The sequence below is a fragment of the Salmo salar genome, chromosome 25 (assembly GCF_965601325.2).
Source record: "Salmo salar chromosome 25, fSalSal1, whole genome shotgun sequence".
Lineage (NCBI taxonomy): Eukaryota > Metazoa > Chordata > Actinopteri > Salmoniformes > Salmonidae > Salmo > Salmo salar.
In genome coordinates this window covers 50,276,752-50,292,593 of record NC_138315.1, presented here as the reverse complement: position 1 = coordinate 50,292,593, position 15,842 = coordinate 50,276,752, and the positions used below count along the sequence as shown (strand labels likewise).

At 42.5% G+C, this 15,842-nt stretch overlaps 1 pseudogene; it reads left to right on the top strand.

The window, feature by feature from the left end:
- The first annotated feature begins 2,914 nt into the window (after window positions 1-2,914).
- LOC106596321 (integrator complex subunit 6-like) overlaps window positions 2,915-15,842 on the top strand; it is a 28,944-nt pseudogene continuing 16,016 nt past the window's right edge.

Sequence of the window (15,842 nt, the reverse complement as noted above, 5' to 3'; positions counted from 1 at the left end):
TGGCTGGGGTTTGAACTCTGTGCTATAGAAGTGTTGTTAGTTCAGTTTTCCCTATGGGGGGATGAAGGTCTGAGATTCACACAGGTTTAGGAGATTTTATACGTTTTGTTCTATGAGATAATATCAGTCAGTTAACATGACGTTTTTATGAACTATGAAGCCTTTAAGAGCTTTATCTGCATTTTCAAAATGAACAAAAAGTGATGTTAGCTGATTATTTCATAGAACAAAATGTATAAGATCTCCTGTAACCTGTGTTTACCACAGACCTTATTTTCGACGTTTATCCAAAAACCCTCCAAAAATGTCATTAATTTCCACAATAGGCTTTGTCCAACGAACCATGCCTACAAAAATACACCTTTACTATTTCTCTCTATGGGATTTACCCTATTGATTTACCACACATTTTACTACATTTATTTATACATTGTTACTGTATACACCAAAATGTATGAACTGAAACAATCAGAAAACACAAAACAAAGACAAAATGAGGATACTGAAAACATTGCTTTGACATCTTAAAAGGTAGAAATTGAGTTACGTCTAATACGACAATTCATATTATTTTTCCACTACAAAATGCTGGGTTAAAAATAACTCAATTTGGGTCATTTCGACCACCCAGCAATGGGTCAAGATTGGACAAACACAGCGCTGGGTTGGGTTGTACTTCTAACCCAGTGCCTTCGGTTGAGCGCCTTACCCAGCTGCTGGGTAAATTAGACTATATTGCTGGGTTAAAACAACGAAGTGTGTTGAGTTGTGACATAAACCCAGCACATTGGGTTGGGGGATTGACCCAGCAGCTGGGCCATTTTTTTGTTATTCTTGGGTTATTTTCAGTGTAATCCTAATTTCAATTTTGCTTATATATTTGTGCCTTCTCTACCACCTCACCCCCTCCTTTTCCTTAACACGATCAATATCCAAAGTCGATTAATAATAATTAAAATAAATTAAATAAACTTTTTTTATTGACTGGATTTCAGAATTTACATTGCAGCACATCAGAGAATTGTCCACTATGTACAAGAATATAACAAATGTAAATAGCAAATTGAAACAAAAGCCCTATTGTCTAAGTATGTCATAAAATAACATTTCATAAAATAGGATTGATTATTAAAATGTATTCATATTATTTCATGAACCAAACAGTCCAAACATCAGATTAAAGCCTCAGATTAATTTGATGTGCACACTCAGATTGTAATCTGAGAAGAACAAAGCATGCATGTGTAACCGATGTGAAATGGCTAGTTAGTTTGGTGGTGCGCGCTAATAGCGTTTCAATCGGTGACGTCACTCGCTCTGAGACTTGAAGTAGGGTTTCCCCTTGAGTTGCAAGGGCCGCGGCTTTTGTGGCGCGATGGGTAACGATGCTTCGTGGGGTGTCAGTTGTTGATGTGTGCAAGGGTCCCTGGTTCGAGCCCAGGTTGGGGCGAAGAGAGGGACGGAACCTGGATGACGCTGGGACAATGGTGCACCGCCCTATGGGACTCCGCCCTACGAGACAGTCTGGATTCGAACCAGGGACTGTAGTGACCTCTGTAGTGATCTCTTGCACTGAGATGCAGTGCCTTAGACCACTGCGCCACTCGGGAGCCCACAGAGGCAAATGTATAATTCTTCACATTTAGCCTAATGTCAGTTTCATTGAAGACGTTTCCCCCATAAAAATAACTACGCCAGGGAGTTCAAATAACATCCATTTTAAATTTCCACTCCGGCAGCCCTCGAGACCCAAGAACCAAGCATGCATAAAACACTTCGCTTGATAGCGTTTTCTATAAGCAGTCAACATTATAACGCAGTTTAAACCACCCCCGAGCGTATTTATGTAATGCGCTCTAGTGCGCCCAAAGTCGTTTTCCAGGGCTTTGTCCCCATTATTTCTAGACCTGCATCAGTTCTAGAGTATTAATAAGTTGTTGTTTTATTTATAATCGAAAATGGATTTGAAATAGGTGTCTCCATAATGACAATCTATACAGCCCACCTACAACTGGTAAACAGGAAGTGCGCACGTGCTACTCTCGCTCTCCTTGCGCTCACGTGACTCAGCCAATAACTGTACTGCTCTCAACACACACACACACACACACCTCCGGCCCTCCCCACCACTCAATTTCAATTTAAGGGGCTTTATTGGCACGGGAAACATATGTTTACATTGCCAAAGCAAGTGAAATAGATAATAAACAAAAAGTGAAATAAACAATAACAAATGTACAGTAAACATTACACTCACCAAAAAAAAAGGTCATATTATGTCTATATACCGTGTTGTAATGATGTGCAAATAGTTAAAGTATAAAAGGGAAAATAAATAAACTTTAATAAGGTTGTATTTACACTGGTTTTTGATTTTCACTGGTTCTTCACTCACTCGCTCAGCAACAGTCTGCCTCACTGCCTGACAGTCAGCAGCAGCAGGTCACAGTGAAATATATATATATATTTTAAGAGAAATGTCATGGCGGCCACCATGCAACTTTAGAAATAGCCCAAAAAATCTGCAACCCGCGACATATAACGTTTTCAAATTAGCCCAATTTGGGGGGGGGGACCTTGACCATGGCAACACTGACGTGCAGACGGATCTTATGGCCTTTGCCTTATTTAAAGATGGTAATTAAGCAACTTCAAAGAGACAATCAGTAGCCGAATGTGTTGGCATGTGACGCACAAAGATCACTTGGTGTCAAGGAGCGGATTTAAACCAGGAGACAGGAGAAACAGGGACAAGATGTGACTGGAAACTTACAGCTATTGACTAAATATATATATATATATATTTAAAGCCTCATATTCCCTCTTGAACTAATAGTATTCCCCAAGGGTTATTTCAGTTTATTGAAGAAAGGCATCACACACTAATCTGAGTCTTTATATAAAAAATTTTTAAATGTGTGAGACAGAAGAAGTGTAAGGCAGTTTAGCTAGAAAGCTAGCTAGCTAACGTTAGCTAACTGAGGCGGCAGGAGAACAACATATTATTATTTTTTTCTTCCAGTTTTGACAGGTTGCACTGACACCCAAGTCCATGCAGAACATGTTGTCACCAACACAATGCCCGTGTTTTTCTGATAGACACGTCCGCTTCAATGAACCAGCGCACCCACCTGGGTACTACCTATCTGGACATAGCAAAAAGGCGCTGTTGAGACTTTCATGAAGGTACTGTACCACCGGGACGAACCGCCCCCTAGAAGACACTTAGCGGGATCCCGATTTAGATCATCTTGTGTTAAAGTTGCTAACTAACCCTGACAAAATAAATCACTCGATAACCATTTATTATTATTATTATTATTATTATTATTATTATTTCCACAGCTTAGAGGCAGAGATCCGGTTAGCCGAGGGGAACCGGTACATCTTGAAGACGTTCCCCTCGGAATAAAGGTACAATTTATTTTCAGTCATGTCCTACTTTACTTTACACAGCTAGCCCGATTGTCTTCTCACATTCCGATCACCATATGAATTGTGTGAAATCTTCAGACGGAGCTTTCATACCCTCCTTTAAAACATGGCCGACATTTTTTTTTCTCTCAGTGTGAGCAGCATGGAACTCTGAGTGATATTTATACAAATAGATTGCGATTTAGCGAGGCGGTGTCAACTTGGAGAGATGGGTTGTTGCTAACTTGCAAGCAGAGAACTAACGTGATGTTACTTTGTTTACCATTTTGTCTGTACAGTTTATTATGGTTAATATGATACAGTATCAAGCAATAAGCTGTATATCTGTTGACAATGTTAAAGGCAAATTAAATAAAGAAATACAAGGCAATGACATTCTTCGAGATGTTTATCAAGGCAATTACATTGTAGAAGTGTATTGATGACCTGATTTCTAGAAATTCATCAATATTGTGTCAGCCACAATATAAGGTCTATCTTGTTGCATGCATGTTGTTGATGACAAAAGTGTCTTTTTTCCCCTATTTCAAATGGCTGGATGGAAAGAGAGCCATGCCACATTCATGACAGAGTTGAGGAACCTTCAAGCAGCAGGACTCACACAACTATTGGCCAGTTTTTTGAGGACCGCTTTTGATTTGCTCAATCTCAGTAGATTAGTGTCTGGGATAAGACAACTATAGACAGCTATGTTGTACTCAGAGATAGAAAGGAGAGAATTGGTCCATTTCTTTTTCTCTAGGGTCCCCCCCCATCTTTTGTCCCCCCCCCCCCCCCCTGCCAATCTCAGTCAAGCACCACACTCCTGTACATTGTCCCCCCCCCCCCCCCCCCCCACCCCTTTGAGGACAAGTGATGATGACATGAACCAACGGTGTGGTAGGAGTTCCAACAACTATTTTTTATTTTATTGGAATTGATGTATCCGGTATTGAACTTTTTTTAAGGTATTGAGTCTATTTGTCACGTTGTATTTACCACATGCTTGGTTAACAACAGGTGTAGAATAACTAGGAAATGCTTACGGGCCCTTCCCAACAATGATGAGAGAAAAAAACGAGGAATAAAAACGAGGAATAAAAACGAGGAATAAAAACACAATGTGTACCGATAACATGGCTATGTACACGGGTTACCAGTCGATATGGCTTGGGGGTAGAAGCTGTTCAGGGTGTTTACGACTTGGGTGGCTGTGGAGTCTTTGACAATTTTTAAGGGGTTTGTCTCTGACACCACCTGGTCTAGAGGTCCTGTATGGCAGGGAGCACGGTCTCAGTTGCCATGCCAAGGCAGCCACTCAAGATGCTCTCCGTGTTGCAGCTGTAGAACTTTCTGAGGATCTAAAGACCACCTCCTTCGGTCGGGACGAGGTGTTGTTTTGCCGGGCCTTCACAACTGTTTGTGGGTGTGGACTATGCGAATTCCTTAGTGATGTGGACACGGAGGAACTTGGAAGCTCTCTACTGTCGTCCCTCTCCCCATGTTTCTGTTAGAATCCTCAGAACTTGGCTTGGATGCATCTCGGTAGTCTAAAATGTCTCCTTCTCATCTCCTTTCCTTCATCTGCACTGATTATGGTAGAACTGGACTGGTGAAAAACCGCATTCCCGATAGGTAGGGATCCAACACATGACCTATCCTGTCAATTCAAATGAGTGTATATGAGGTGAAGGAGATGAGGAAAGGATGTCAGTTTTAGAGTTGAGATACACCCCTTCTCTGGTCTGACTACATATGGGCTATAACCAACACTGTAGGAGATATCAAAAAGGACTGTCAGTTTACCTACAAGTCTACATCTTAATTGTTAACGAGCAGTCTGTTTTAAGCTTCATAATGCCCCACACCACCTCTTTACACCACTGCTACTCTCTGTTGTTATCGTCTATGCATAGTCACTTTAATAACTCTACCTACATGTACATATTACCTCAACTAAACAGTGCCCCCACACATTGACTCTGTACCCCCCCCCCCCCCCTGTATATAGTCTCGCTATTGTTATTTCACTGCTGCTCTTTAATTACTTGTTACTTTTATCTCTTATTCTTATCTGTATTTTTTTAAACTGCATTGTTGGTTAAAGGGCTTGTAAGTAAGCATTTCACTGTGAGGTCTACAGACCTGTTGTATTCAGCATGTCACTGTAAGGTCTACTACACCTGTTGTATTCAGCATTTCACTGTAAGGTCTACTACACCTGTTGTATTCAGCATTTCACTGTGAGGTCTACTACACCTGTTGTATTCAGCATTTCACTGTGAGGTCTACTACACCTGTTGTATTCAGCATTTCACTGTAAGGTCTACTACACCTGTTGTATTCAGCATTTCACTGTGAGGTCTACTACACCTGTTGTATTCAGCATTTCACTGTGAGGTCTACTACACCTGTTGTATTCAGCATTTCACTGTGAGGTCTACACCTGTTGTATTCAGCATTTCACTGTAAGGTCTACTACACCTGTTGTATTCAGCATTTCACTGTAAGGTCTACTACACCTGTTGTATTCAGCATTTCACTGTGAGGTCTACTACACCTGTTGTATTCAGCATTTCCCTGTGAGGTCTACAGACCTGTTGTATTCAGCATTTCACTGTAAGGTCTACAGACCTGTTGTATTCAGCATTTCCCTGTGAGGTCTACAGACCTGTCGTATTCAGCATTTCACTGTAAGGTCTACTACACCTGTTGTATTCAGCATTTCACTGTAAGGTCTACTACACCTGTTGTATTCAGCATTTCACTGTGAGGTCTACTACACCTGTTGTATTCAGCATTTCCCTGTAAGGTCTACAGACCTGTTGTATTCAGCATTTCACTGTAAGGTCTACAGACCTGTTGTATTCAGCATTTCCCTGTAAGGTCTACAGACCTGTCGTATTCAGCATTTCACTGTAAGGTCTACAGACCTGTCGTATTCAGCATTTCACTGTAAGGTCTACTACACCTGTTGTATTCAGCATTTCACTGTAAGGTCTACAGACCTGTTGTATTCAGCATTTCACTGTAAAGTCTACAGACCTGTCGTATTCGGCGCATGTGACTAATAAAGTTTGATTTGATTTTTGATTTGATAGAACCAGGTGGAATGGCAGTTAGGCTTCCTTTAGACAGGCAGCCCAAATCTGAAATGTTTTCACTCGTTTGTCTTTTGACCAATCAGATCATCTCTGAAAAAAGATCTGATGTGATTGGTCAAAAGAGAAATTAGTGGGGGAAAAAAATTGGGCTGCCTCATACACTAGTGTGTAACCCTGGGAGCAGATGTGGTGACAAGGCTGTGTGAAGTTGAGCCGTTGTTAGCTCTCAGCCACCTCAAAAGATGCACACTGAGGGGGAGCTGGACAAATGCAGAGGGAGAGGAGAGAAAGAGAGATGAGGTGTGGTGGGGGATACTGTGCAGGGAGGAAACACCCTTCAGGTTGCCAGGTGTCTGAGCGAGTCTTCCCAGGATAGATTGAGGGAGGGAGGGAGGGAGGGAGGGAGGGAGGGAGGGAGGGAGGGAGGGAGGGGAGGTAACTGGCTGGTGGGTAATCCAGGGCCTGAACTGGGGAAGGGAAGTGGAGAGGGGGAGGGAGGGAGGGAGAGCACAAATGACAACCCATCTCGTTGAGATCTAATGACCTCTGTCTATACATGTTAGTAGACTTGGCAACGTGCCAACACACATAGACGGACAGCCAGCCCCATAGGGGAACACTTCACCACCCACACCTGCCCTGCCCTGCCAGGCCAGTGGATTACATCAGTCACGCTGAAGTCAAAAAATTTGTCCGGCTGACGCCATTTCCATGCTGTGACACTTACAGTGATTCTAATGAACATCTGAGTAAATATATAGCTTCTCTGGCATCCAAGTTCTTCTGTTAATATTTGTGTTTTCTAATGAATATATTGATTTAAGCCTAAATTCGCCCGCAGGTTCGTCTCTGGTTGCTACTTCATATTCAGTCAGATCAGCAGGGGGTTGAATAGGATGTCGTTAGTACCGTTCTGAAGGAAAACTCCAGGTTGTCATGGATACCCTGCCTCGTCAATCTGGGTTTGTGGCTCCTTTACTCTTGTTTATAGACTCCCAATTTATCACTGAACAACAACAACAACAAAATCACTGTCTGGCCTCAACGAAGAGTTGGAAAGGAATAGATCAATATCCGTTGATGGGAACAGTCACCGGTGGGGAAAGAGCTGTAGTAAACCTCAACAGGTATCCATGTTGTCCATGGTGTAGGCTTATGCAGTGTGCTAGCAGAGGCTGCAGTTTGCCACTCCTATATAAATGGACAAAGGTTCCCTAGATGTGCCAAGTCAGTGTTATGTGTTTGCGAAGTAAGGAGAGGACATAATGAGTGATTTATATAATGTATAGGTAGGGCTGGGCGATATGACCAAAATATCATATTATATAATATTTTTCACATTTTGACAGTATTTTGTTTTTTTTTTTTGTAATCATACAAGTTGTAAATATGCTTTGAGTAGTTCATGAGCCTAGGGTGGTTAAAACATAAGGGATTTCAATGGGGTCTTTCTCCATTTGAATTGCTTTATACTGGTCAATCCAACTTCAAACAAATATTATTTTCATAATTTCCACACTGTGCCACGCACGGCTGCATGATATGGGCAAAAAGATCCAGGCATAATTAATTGGTGAACTGTTGGAATCATGGAAATATAATGACTATTCTAATTCTATAGTTGAAATATAGTGGGCAGCACCTTGAATACATTGTTGTTTTACATACCAAGTGAATAAGCCAATGGAGGAATTATTGACCGGATAGGAACCAAAGTGTTGGTCTGTTTCCAGGTGACCCTAATTAGATGTTACATTACATGTTTTCTTACCTCATATAGCCACTGCATGTAGCTATCTAGCTAGCTAACATATTCATGTTTCGCCTATTCTTCTCTGATTTTTAGAAGATACCGTTGCACAAACAACGTGCTTATCTAGTCCTACATCAGCACTAGTACCAGGCTGTATTACCTAGCTACATTTGCTCTGACTCTTAAACATTTAGCAAACTAGCTAGCCAGCTAATTAGAATTGGTGGCTAACCAGATTTATTTTAGACACAATGTGCTAAGAAAATAAAGTACTTGGTTGTTTGCAGACACTAAAGATACACAAACTAATAGTGTAATTATAGAACGCTTGTGGAAAGAAGCATGTCACCAACATCTTGTAGTGAATGGCAAGAAAGTGCCCGTGACTCCGTAGTCGAGCAACTGCTCTGTCCTTGAGCGACAAGGGGCAAGCGGCCTGCCAACAGCAGGAGGAGAAAGACGACTGAAGTAGCAAACGAGTAAACTATAAAAATGAACATTACACATGCTGGAATTACGAATCACATTGAAATACCGCTATAGAAGGTAAAAGTAATAACCCAACCCGGTCCGTGCATCAATGCCGGTTATAGTAAAATACAGTATACTGCCCAGCTCTAGGTGTGACTGGAGAGTACCACAGCCTTTGTTTTAGTCAGGTGTTGGTGTAAGTCTCTGCTGACTGTACCTACAGACTGCTGTCTCTATTTCAACCCACTAGCACAGATAGACACAAATTGTGTGACATGCACATGAAAAAGTGTATTTTTTTCCTGTTCGAATCTCATCATGGACAACTTTTGCATTTTAGCAACTCTGCAACGACATTCCACTGCAGAGACTTCAATTCAACGACATTCCACTGCACAGACTTCAATTCAACGTCATCCCACTGCACAGACTTCAATTCAACGACATTCCACTGCACAGACTTCAATTCAACGACATTCCACTGCACAGACTTCAATTCAACGACATTCCACTGCACAGACTTCAATTCAACATCATTCCACTGCACAGACTTCAATTCAACGACATTCTACTGCACAGACTTCAATTCAATGACATTCCACTGCACAGACTTCAATTAAACGTCATCCCACTGCACAGACTTCAATTCAACGACATTCCACTGCACAGACTTCAATTCAACGTCATCCCACTGCACAGACTTCAATTCAACGACATTCCACTGCACAGACTTCAATTCAACGTCATTCCACTGCACAGACTTCAATTCAACGACATTCCACTGCACAGACTTCAATTCAACATCATTCCACTGCACAGACTTCAATTCAACATCATTCCACTGCACAGACTTCAATTCAATGACATTCCACTGCACAGACTTCAATTCAATGACATTCCACTGCACAGACTTCAATTCAACGACATTCCACTGCACAGACTTCAATTCAATGTCATTCCACTGCGCAGACTTCAATTTAATGACATTCCACTGCACAGAATTCAATTCAACGACATTCCACTGCACAGACTTCAATTCAACATCATTCCACTGCAGAGACTTCAATTCAACGACATTCCACTGCACAGAATTCAATTCAACATCATTCCACTGCAGAGACTTCAATTCAACGACATTCCACTGCAGACTTCAATTCAACGTTTATTCCACTTTGGTTCAAGGGAAACAACATTAATTCTACCATTGTTTTTCCCAGTGGGTTACTACTTTTTGAGTTACTTTGCAACTACTTTGCATGTTAACAGACCCTAACCTAACTCCTAACCTTAACTACTTAGCTAGCACGTTACCTAATCCCTAACCTTAAAGTTAGCCACCTAGCTAACGTTAGCCACAACATATTGGAATTTGTGTAATATATATAATTAATTATAATATAATTATGAAGAAAGAAAATCGTGTAATACACACGGGGAGAAACGTGAACCGGGTGCTTCGTGTGCCTGTCACGAATTTCAAGTAAGTAATTTGTCTTTCACAATAAGCTGTGATAGTGTGTTGTTCTAGTCATCCTGTAATCTCTTACCCACTCCCTCTCCCCTCCCCTGACACTAATTACCCCCACCCCTATCAAAACCATTGCCTGTACCCAATGGGGTGAATCTGTCTCTCCCTCCCTCTGTTTCTGTCCCTCTCATCACCCCCCGCCCTCTCACCCTCTCTCCTATTTGACATTCTTAAAATAGAGCTCAAGTAGGTTAACTATATAATATCTCTTCATGTACTTCTGTTGTTATTTCAGCTCCAGGCCCCAAGTACCCCTCATCACAGCTCAGCTCAGGAAGCTGATTTGAACTTTACTCTTTGGCTATGCTCCCCTAATTTGACTCTCACATTTCCGTTGTGTTTGACGTATCTGTACTGTGTCTCTACGCACCATTTGAACCTCTTTTATTTTTGGTCTCGCTCCCTCCACAGGGCAGAAATCCCTTCTTCCTTGAGCCGTCCATTTTAGTGGCCATCACCGACAGCAACAAGCTGACCGGTAGCGTTGGAGTCCAGGATGTGGTCAGCTCCCTCTCATGCACACAGTCCATCTCTTTACCGTATTCCTAAACAGCCCTCTCTCTCTCTCTCTTTCCCTCCATCTCTCTCACTCTCCCTCCTCCAGCTCTACCTTCCCCTGACTATTCCTCTGCCGGGCAGTGAGCTGACCAAGGAGCTGGGAACAGCGTATGTTCTCCCTGGTGCTGAGGATCCCTGGACACGCCACTGTTGACCCTGAACCACTGGGGGGTCCCCCCCCCCCCCCCCGACGACTCAGCAATCAACCCCACGTGTGACGTCACAGGAGGTGTGACACTGTGTGTGTGTGTGTGTGTGTGTGCGCCCGCGCGTGTGTGTGCGTGTGTGTGTGCGTGTGTCTGTGTGTGTGTGTGTCTGTGTGTGTGTGTGTCTGTGTGTGTGTGTGTGCGCGTGCGTGTGTGTGTGTCTGTGTGTGTGTGCGTGTGTGTGTGTGTCTGTGTGTGTGTGTGTGTCTGTGTGTGTGTGCGCGCGTGCGTGTGTGTGTGTGTGTCTGTGTGTGTGTGTGTGTGTGAACATGTTTAACTATTCTTGTGGGGACCAGAAGTCCCCACAAGAATAGTAAACAACAACAAAAAATTGACCAACTGGGGACATTTTGTTGGTCCCCACAAGGTCAAATGCTATTTCTAAGAGGTTTAGGGTTTTATAATTAGTGTTAGAATTAGTTTTAGGGTTAGGAGCTAGGGTTAGGAGCTAGGGTTAGTTTAGGGTTAGGAGCTAGGGTTAGGAGCTAGGGTTAGTTTAGGGTTAGGAGCTAGGGTTAGGAGCTAGGGTTAGGAGCTAGGGTTAGTTTAGGGTTAGGAGCTAGGGTTAGGAACTAGGGTTAGTTTAGGGTTAGGAGCTAGGGTTAGTTTTAGGGTTAGGAGCTAGGGTTAGGAACTAGGGTTAGTTTTAGGGTTAGGAGCTAGAATTAGTTTTAGGGTTAGGAGCTAGAATTAGTTTTAGGGTTAGGAGCTAGGGTTAGTTTAGGGTTAGGAGCTAGGGTTAGTTTTAGGGTTAGGAGCTAGGGTTCGTTTTAGGGTTAGGAGCTAGGGTTAGTTTAGGGTTAGGAGCTAGGGTTAGTTTTAGGGTTAGGAACTAGGGTTAGTTTAGGGTTAGGAGCTAGGGTTAGGAACTAGGGTTAGTTTAGGGTTAGGAGCTAGGGTTAGTTTTAGGGTTAGGAACTAGGGTTAGTTTTAGGGTTAGGAGCTAGGGTTAGGAGCTAGGGTTAGTTTTAGGGTTAGGAACTAGGGTTAGTTTTAGGGTTAGGAGCTAGGGTTAGTTTAGGGTTAGGAGCTAGGGTTAGTTTTAGGGTTAGGAACTAGGGTTAGTTTTAGGGTTAGGAGCTAGGGTTAGGAGCTAGGGTTAGTTTTAGGGTTAGGAGCTAGGGTTAGGAACTAGGGTTAGTTTAGGGTTAGGAGCTAGGAGCTAGGGTTAGTTTTAGGGTTAGGAGCTAGGGTTAGGAACTAGGGTTAGTTTTAGGGTTAGGAGCTAGGGTTAGTGTTAGGGTTAGGAGCTAGGGTTAGTTTTAGGGTTAGGAGCTAGAATTAGTTTTAGGGTTAGGAGCTAGGGTTAGTTTAGGGTTAGGAGCTAGGGTTAGTTTAGGGTTAGGAGCTAGGGTTAGTTTTAGGGTTAGGAGCTAGGGTTAGTTTTAGGGCTAGGGTTAGTTTTAGGGCTAGGAGCTAGGGTTAGGAGCTAGGGTTAGTTTTGGGTTAGGAGCTAGGGTTAGTTTAGGGTTAGGAGCTAGGGTTAGTTTTAGGGTTAGGAACTAGGGTTAGTTTAGGGTTAGGAGCTAGGGTTAGGAACTAGGGTTAGTTTAGGGTTAGTTTTAGGGTTAGGAACTAGGGTTAGTTTTAGGGTTAGGAGCTAGGGTTAGGAGCTAGGGTTAGTTTTAGGGTTAGGAACTAGGGTTAGTTTTAGGGTTAGGAGCTAGGGTTAGTTTAGGGTTAGGAGCTAGGGTTAGTTTTAGGGTTAGGAACTAGGGTTAGTTTTAGGGTTAGGAGCTAGGGTTAGGAGCTAGGGTTAGTTTTAGGGTTAGGAGCTAGGGTTAGGAGCTAGGGTTAGTTTTAGGGTTAGGAGCTAGGGTTAGGAACTAGGGTTAGTTTAGGGTTAGGAGCTAGGAGCTAGGGTTAGTTTTAGGGTTAGGAGCTAGGGTTAGTTTTAGGGTTAGGAGCTAGGGTTAGGAACTAGGGTTAGTTTTAGGGTTAGGAGCTAGGGTTAGTGTTAGGGTTAGGAGCTAGGGTTAGTTTTAGGGTTAGGAGCTAGAATTAGTTTTAGGGTTAGGAGCTAGGGTTAGTTTAGGGTTATGAGCTAGGGTTAGTTTAGGGTTAGGAGCTAGGGTTAGTTTTAGGGTTAGGAGCTAGGGTTAGTTTTAGGGCTAGGGTTAGTTTTAGGGCTAGGAGCTAGGGTTAGGAGCTAGGGTTAGTTTTGGGTTAGGAGCTAGGGTTAGTTTAGGGTTAGGAGCTAGGGTTAGTTTTAGGGTTAGGAGCTAGGGTTAGTTTTGGGTTAGGAGCTAGGGTTAGTTTAGGGTTAGTTTAGGGTTAGGAGCTAGGGTTAGGAGCTAGGGTTAGTTTTAGGGTTAGGAACTAGGGTTAGTTTAGGGTTAGGAGCTAGGGTTAGGAGCTAGGGTTAGGAACTAGGGTTAGTTTAGGGTTAGTTTTAGGGTTAGGAACTAGGGTTAGTTTTAGGGTTAGGAGCTAGGGTTAGTTTAGGGTTAGGAGCTAGGGTTAGTTTTAGGGTTAGGAACTAGGGTTAGTTTTAGGGTTAGGAGCTAGGGTTAGGAACTAGGGTTAGTTTTAGGGTTAGGAGCTAGGGTTAGGAGCTAGGATTAGTTTTAGGGTTAGGAGCTAGGGTTAGGAACTAGGGTTAGTTTAGGGTTAGGAGCTAGGGTTAGTTTTAGGGTTAGGAGCTAGGGTTAGTTTTAGGGTTAGGAGCTAGGGTTAGGAACTAGGGTTAGTTTTAGGGTTAGGAGCTAGGGTTAGTGTTAGGGTTAGGAGCTAGGGTTAGGAGCTAGGGTTAGTTTTAGGGTTAGGAGCTAGAATTAGTTTTAGGGTTAGGAGCTAGGGTTAGTTTAGGGTTAGGAGCTAGGGTTAGTTTTAGGGTTAGGAGCTAGGGTTAGTTTTAGGGCTAGGGTTAGTTTTAGGGCTAGGAGCTAGGGTTAGGAGCTAGGGTTAGTTTTGGGTTAGGAGCTAGGGTTAGTTTAGGGTTAGGAGCTAGGGTTAGTTTTAGGGTTAGGAGCTAGGGTTAGTTTTGGGTTAGGAGCTAGGGTTAGTTTAGGGTTAGTTTAGGGTTAGGAGCTAGGGTTAGGAGCTAGGGTTAGTTTTAGGGTTAGTTTTAGGGTTAGGAACTAGGGTTAGTTTTAGGGTTAGGAGCTAGGAGCTAGGGTTAGTTTTAGGGTTAGGAGCTAGGGTTAGTTTTAGGGTTAGGCTTAAGGTTTTTGGGTAAGGGTTAGGTTAGGGTTAGGGTTAGGAACTAGGGTTAGTTTTAGGGTTAGGCTTAAGGTTTTTGGGTAAGGTTTAGGTTAGGGGGAAAAGGAATTTGAATGGGACTGAATTGTGTCCCCACAAGGTTAGTCATACAAGACTCTGTGTGTGTGTGTGCACCTTGTGAGTGTAGCGTGTAACTGCCTCTGTAAGGCCTTATGAGGCTAGAGTATATCAAATCAAAGTTTACTCATCACATGCACAGGATACAGCGGGCGTAAACAGTACAGTGAAATGCTACTTGAATGCTCTTTCGTCAACTATATCAATTTTATCAACTGTATCAATACCCTAAAAAAGTTTTCAATAAACCAGGGGTTCTTTGACTTTTTCACTCAGGCCCCCATTCCAGCGTTGGGGAACATCCCGCCTACGTATATTTCTATTGGCATAAACACTGTTCATGACAAACTGTTCACATTCCTCTTGTTGGTCGGAGAGAGAACTTTGCAGGTTTAAAGCTTATTTCCTACGATTTTACACATTTTTGCCATGTGGGTGCAAAGACCATTTTGTAGCTATAAAGCTGATTTTCTTGCAATTCTATACATTTTGCCATGTCTATTTTTGTCATGTGTATTCATGTGATATTTGAGTGACTCAAACATTTCAACAAAATCGATGGGCTAAAAAAACCTGGCTAAATAAGAAAGTTAGCTGACATGGGTTAATTGATCTGGACATTTCTGACGAGCTATAAATAGCTCTCTTGACTAACATGACAAGAGGAAACTAATGATGCATTACCCAATTTACAAATTACACCTTGTGCATTCTACTATTAACACTTTCAAGAGGAAGTTGAAAGACAAACTGAGTTACTTTTTTAAAAACATATTTTTTTGTGTGCTTTTTTTTGTTGGGGGGGGGGGGTTGGGACGGCCACACCCCCCTCTGCCGGTCTCACAGTTTGGGAACCACTGCCATAGACAATAAGTAGGTAAAAATGAGAGAATATCAGATCAGGAGGATCTGATTAGAGAATATCAGGAGGAGATAAGAAGATGCTACTACTACTACCACTACTACTACTAACTACTACTACTACAACTACTAGTAGTAGTAGTAGTAGTAGTTGAAATCAGCAGGTCTGGGACAGGTAGTAGTAGTAGTGGTGTGGGGGCTGTGCTTTGGCAAAGTGGGTGGGGTTATATCCTAGCTACTACTACTACTACTACTACTCCTGAGACTCTACATGCTGCTACTACTATTACTACTACTAATACTACTACTGGGACTCTACATGCTGCTACTACTACTACTACTACTACTACTCCTGAGACTCTACATGCTGCTACTACTACTACTACTACTACTAATACTACTACTGGGACTCTACATGCTGCTACTACCACTACTTCTACTACTACTACTACTACTGGGACTCTACATGCTGCTACTACTACTACTACTACTACTACTACTACTGGGACTCTACATGCTGCTACTACTACTACTACTACAACTACTACTACTGCTGCTCCTACTACTACTACTACTGGGACTCTACATGCTACTACTACTACTACTACTACTACTACTGGTACTCTACATGCTACTACTAACTACTACTACTACTTACTTACTTACTT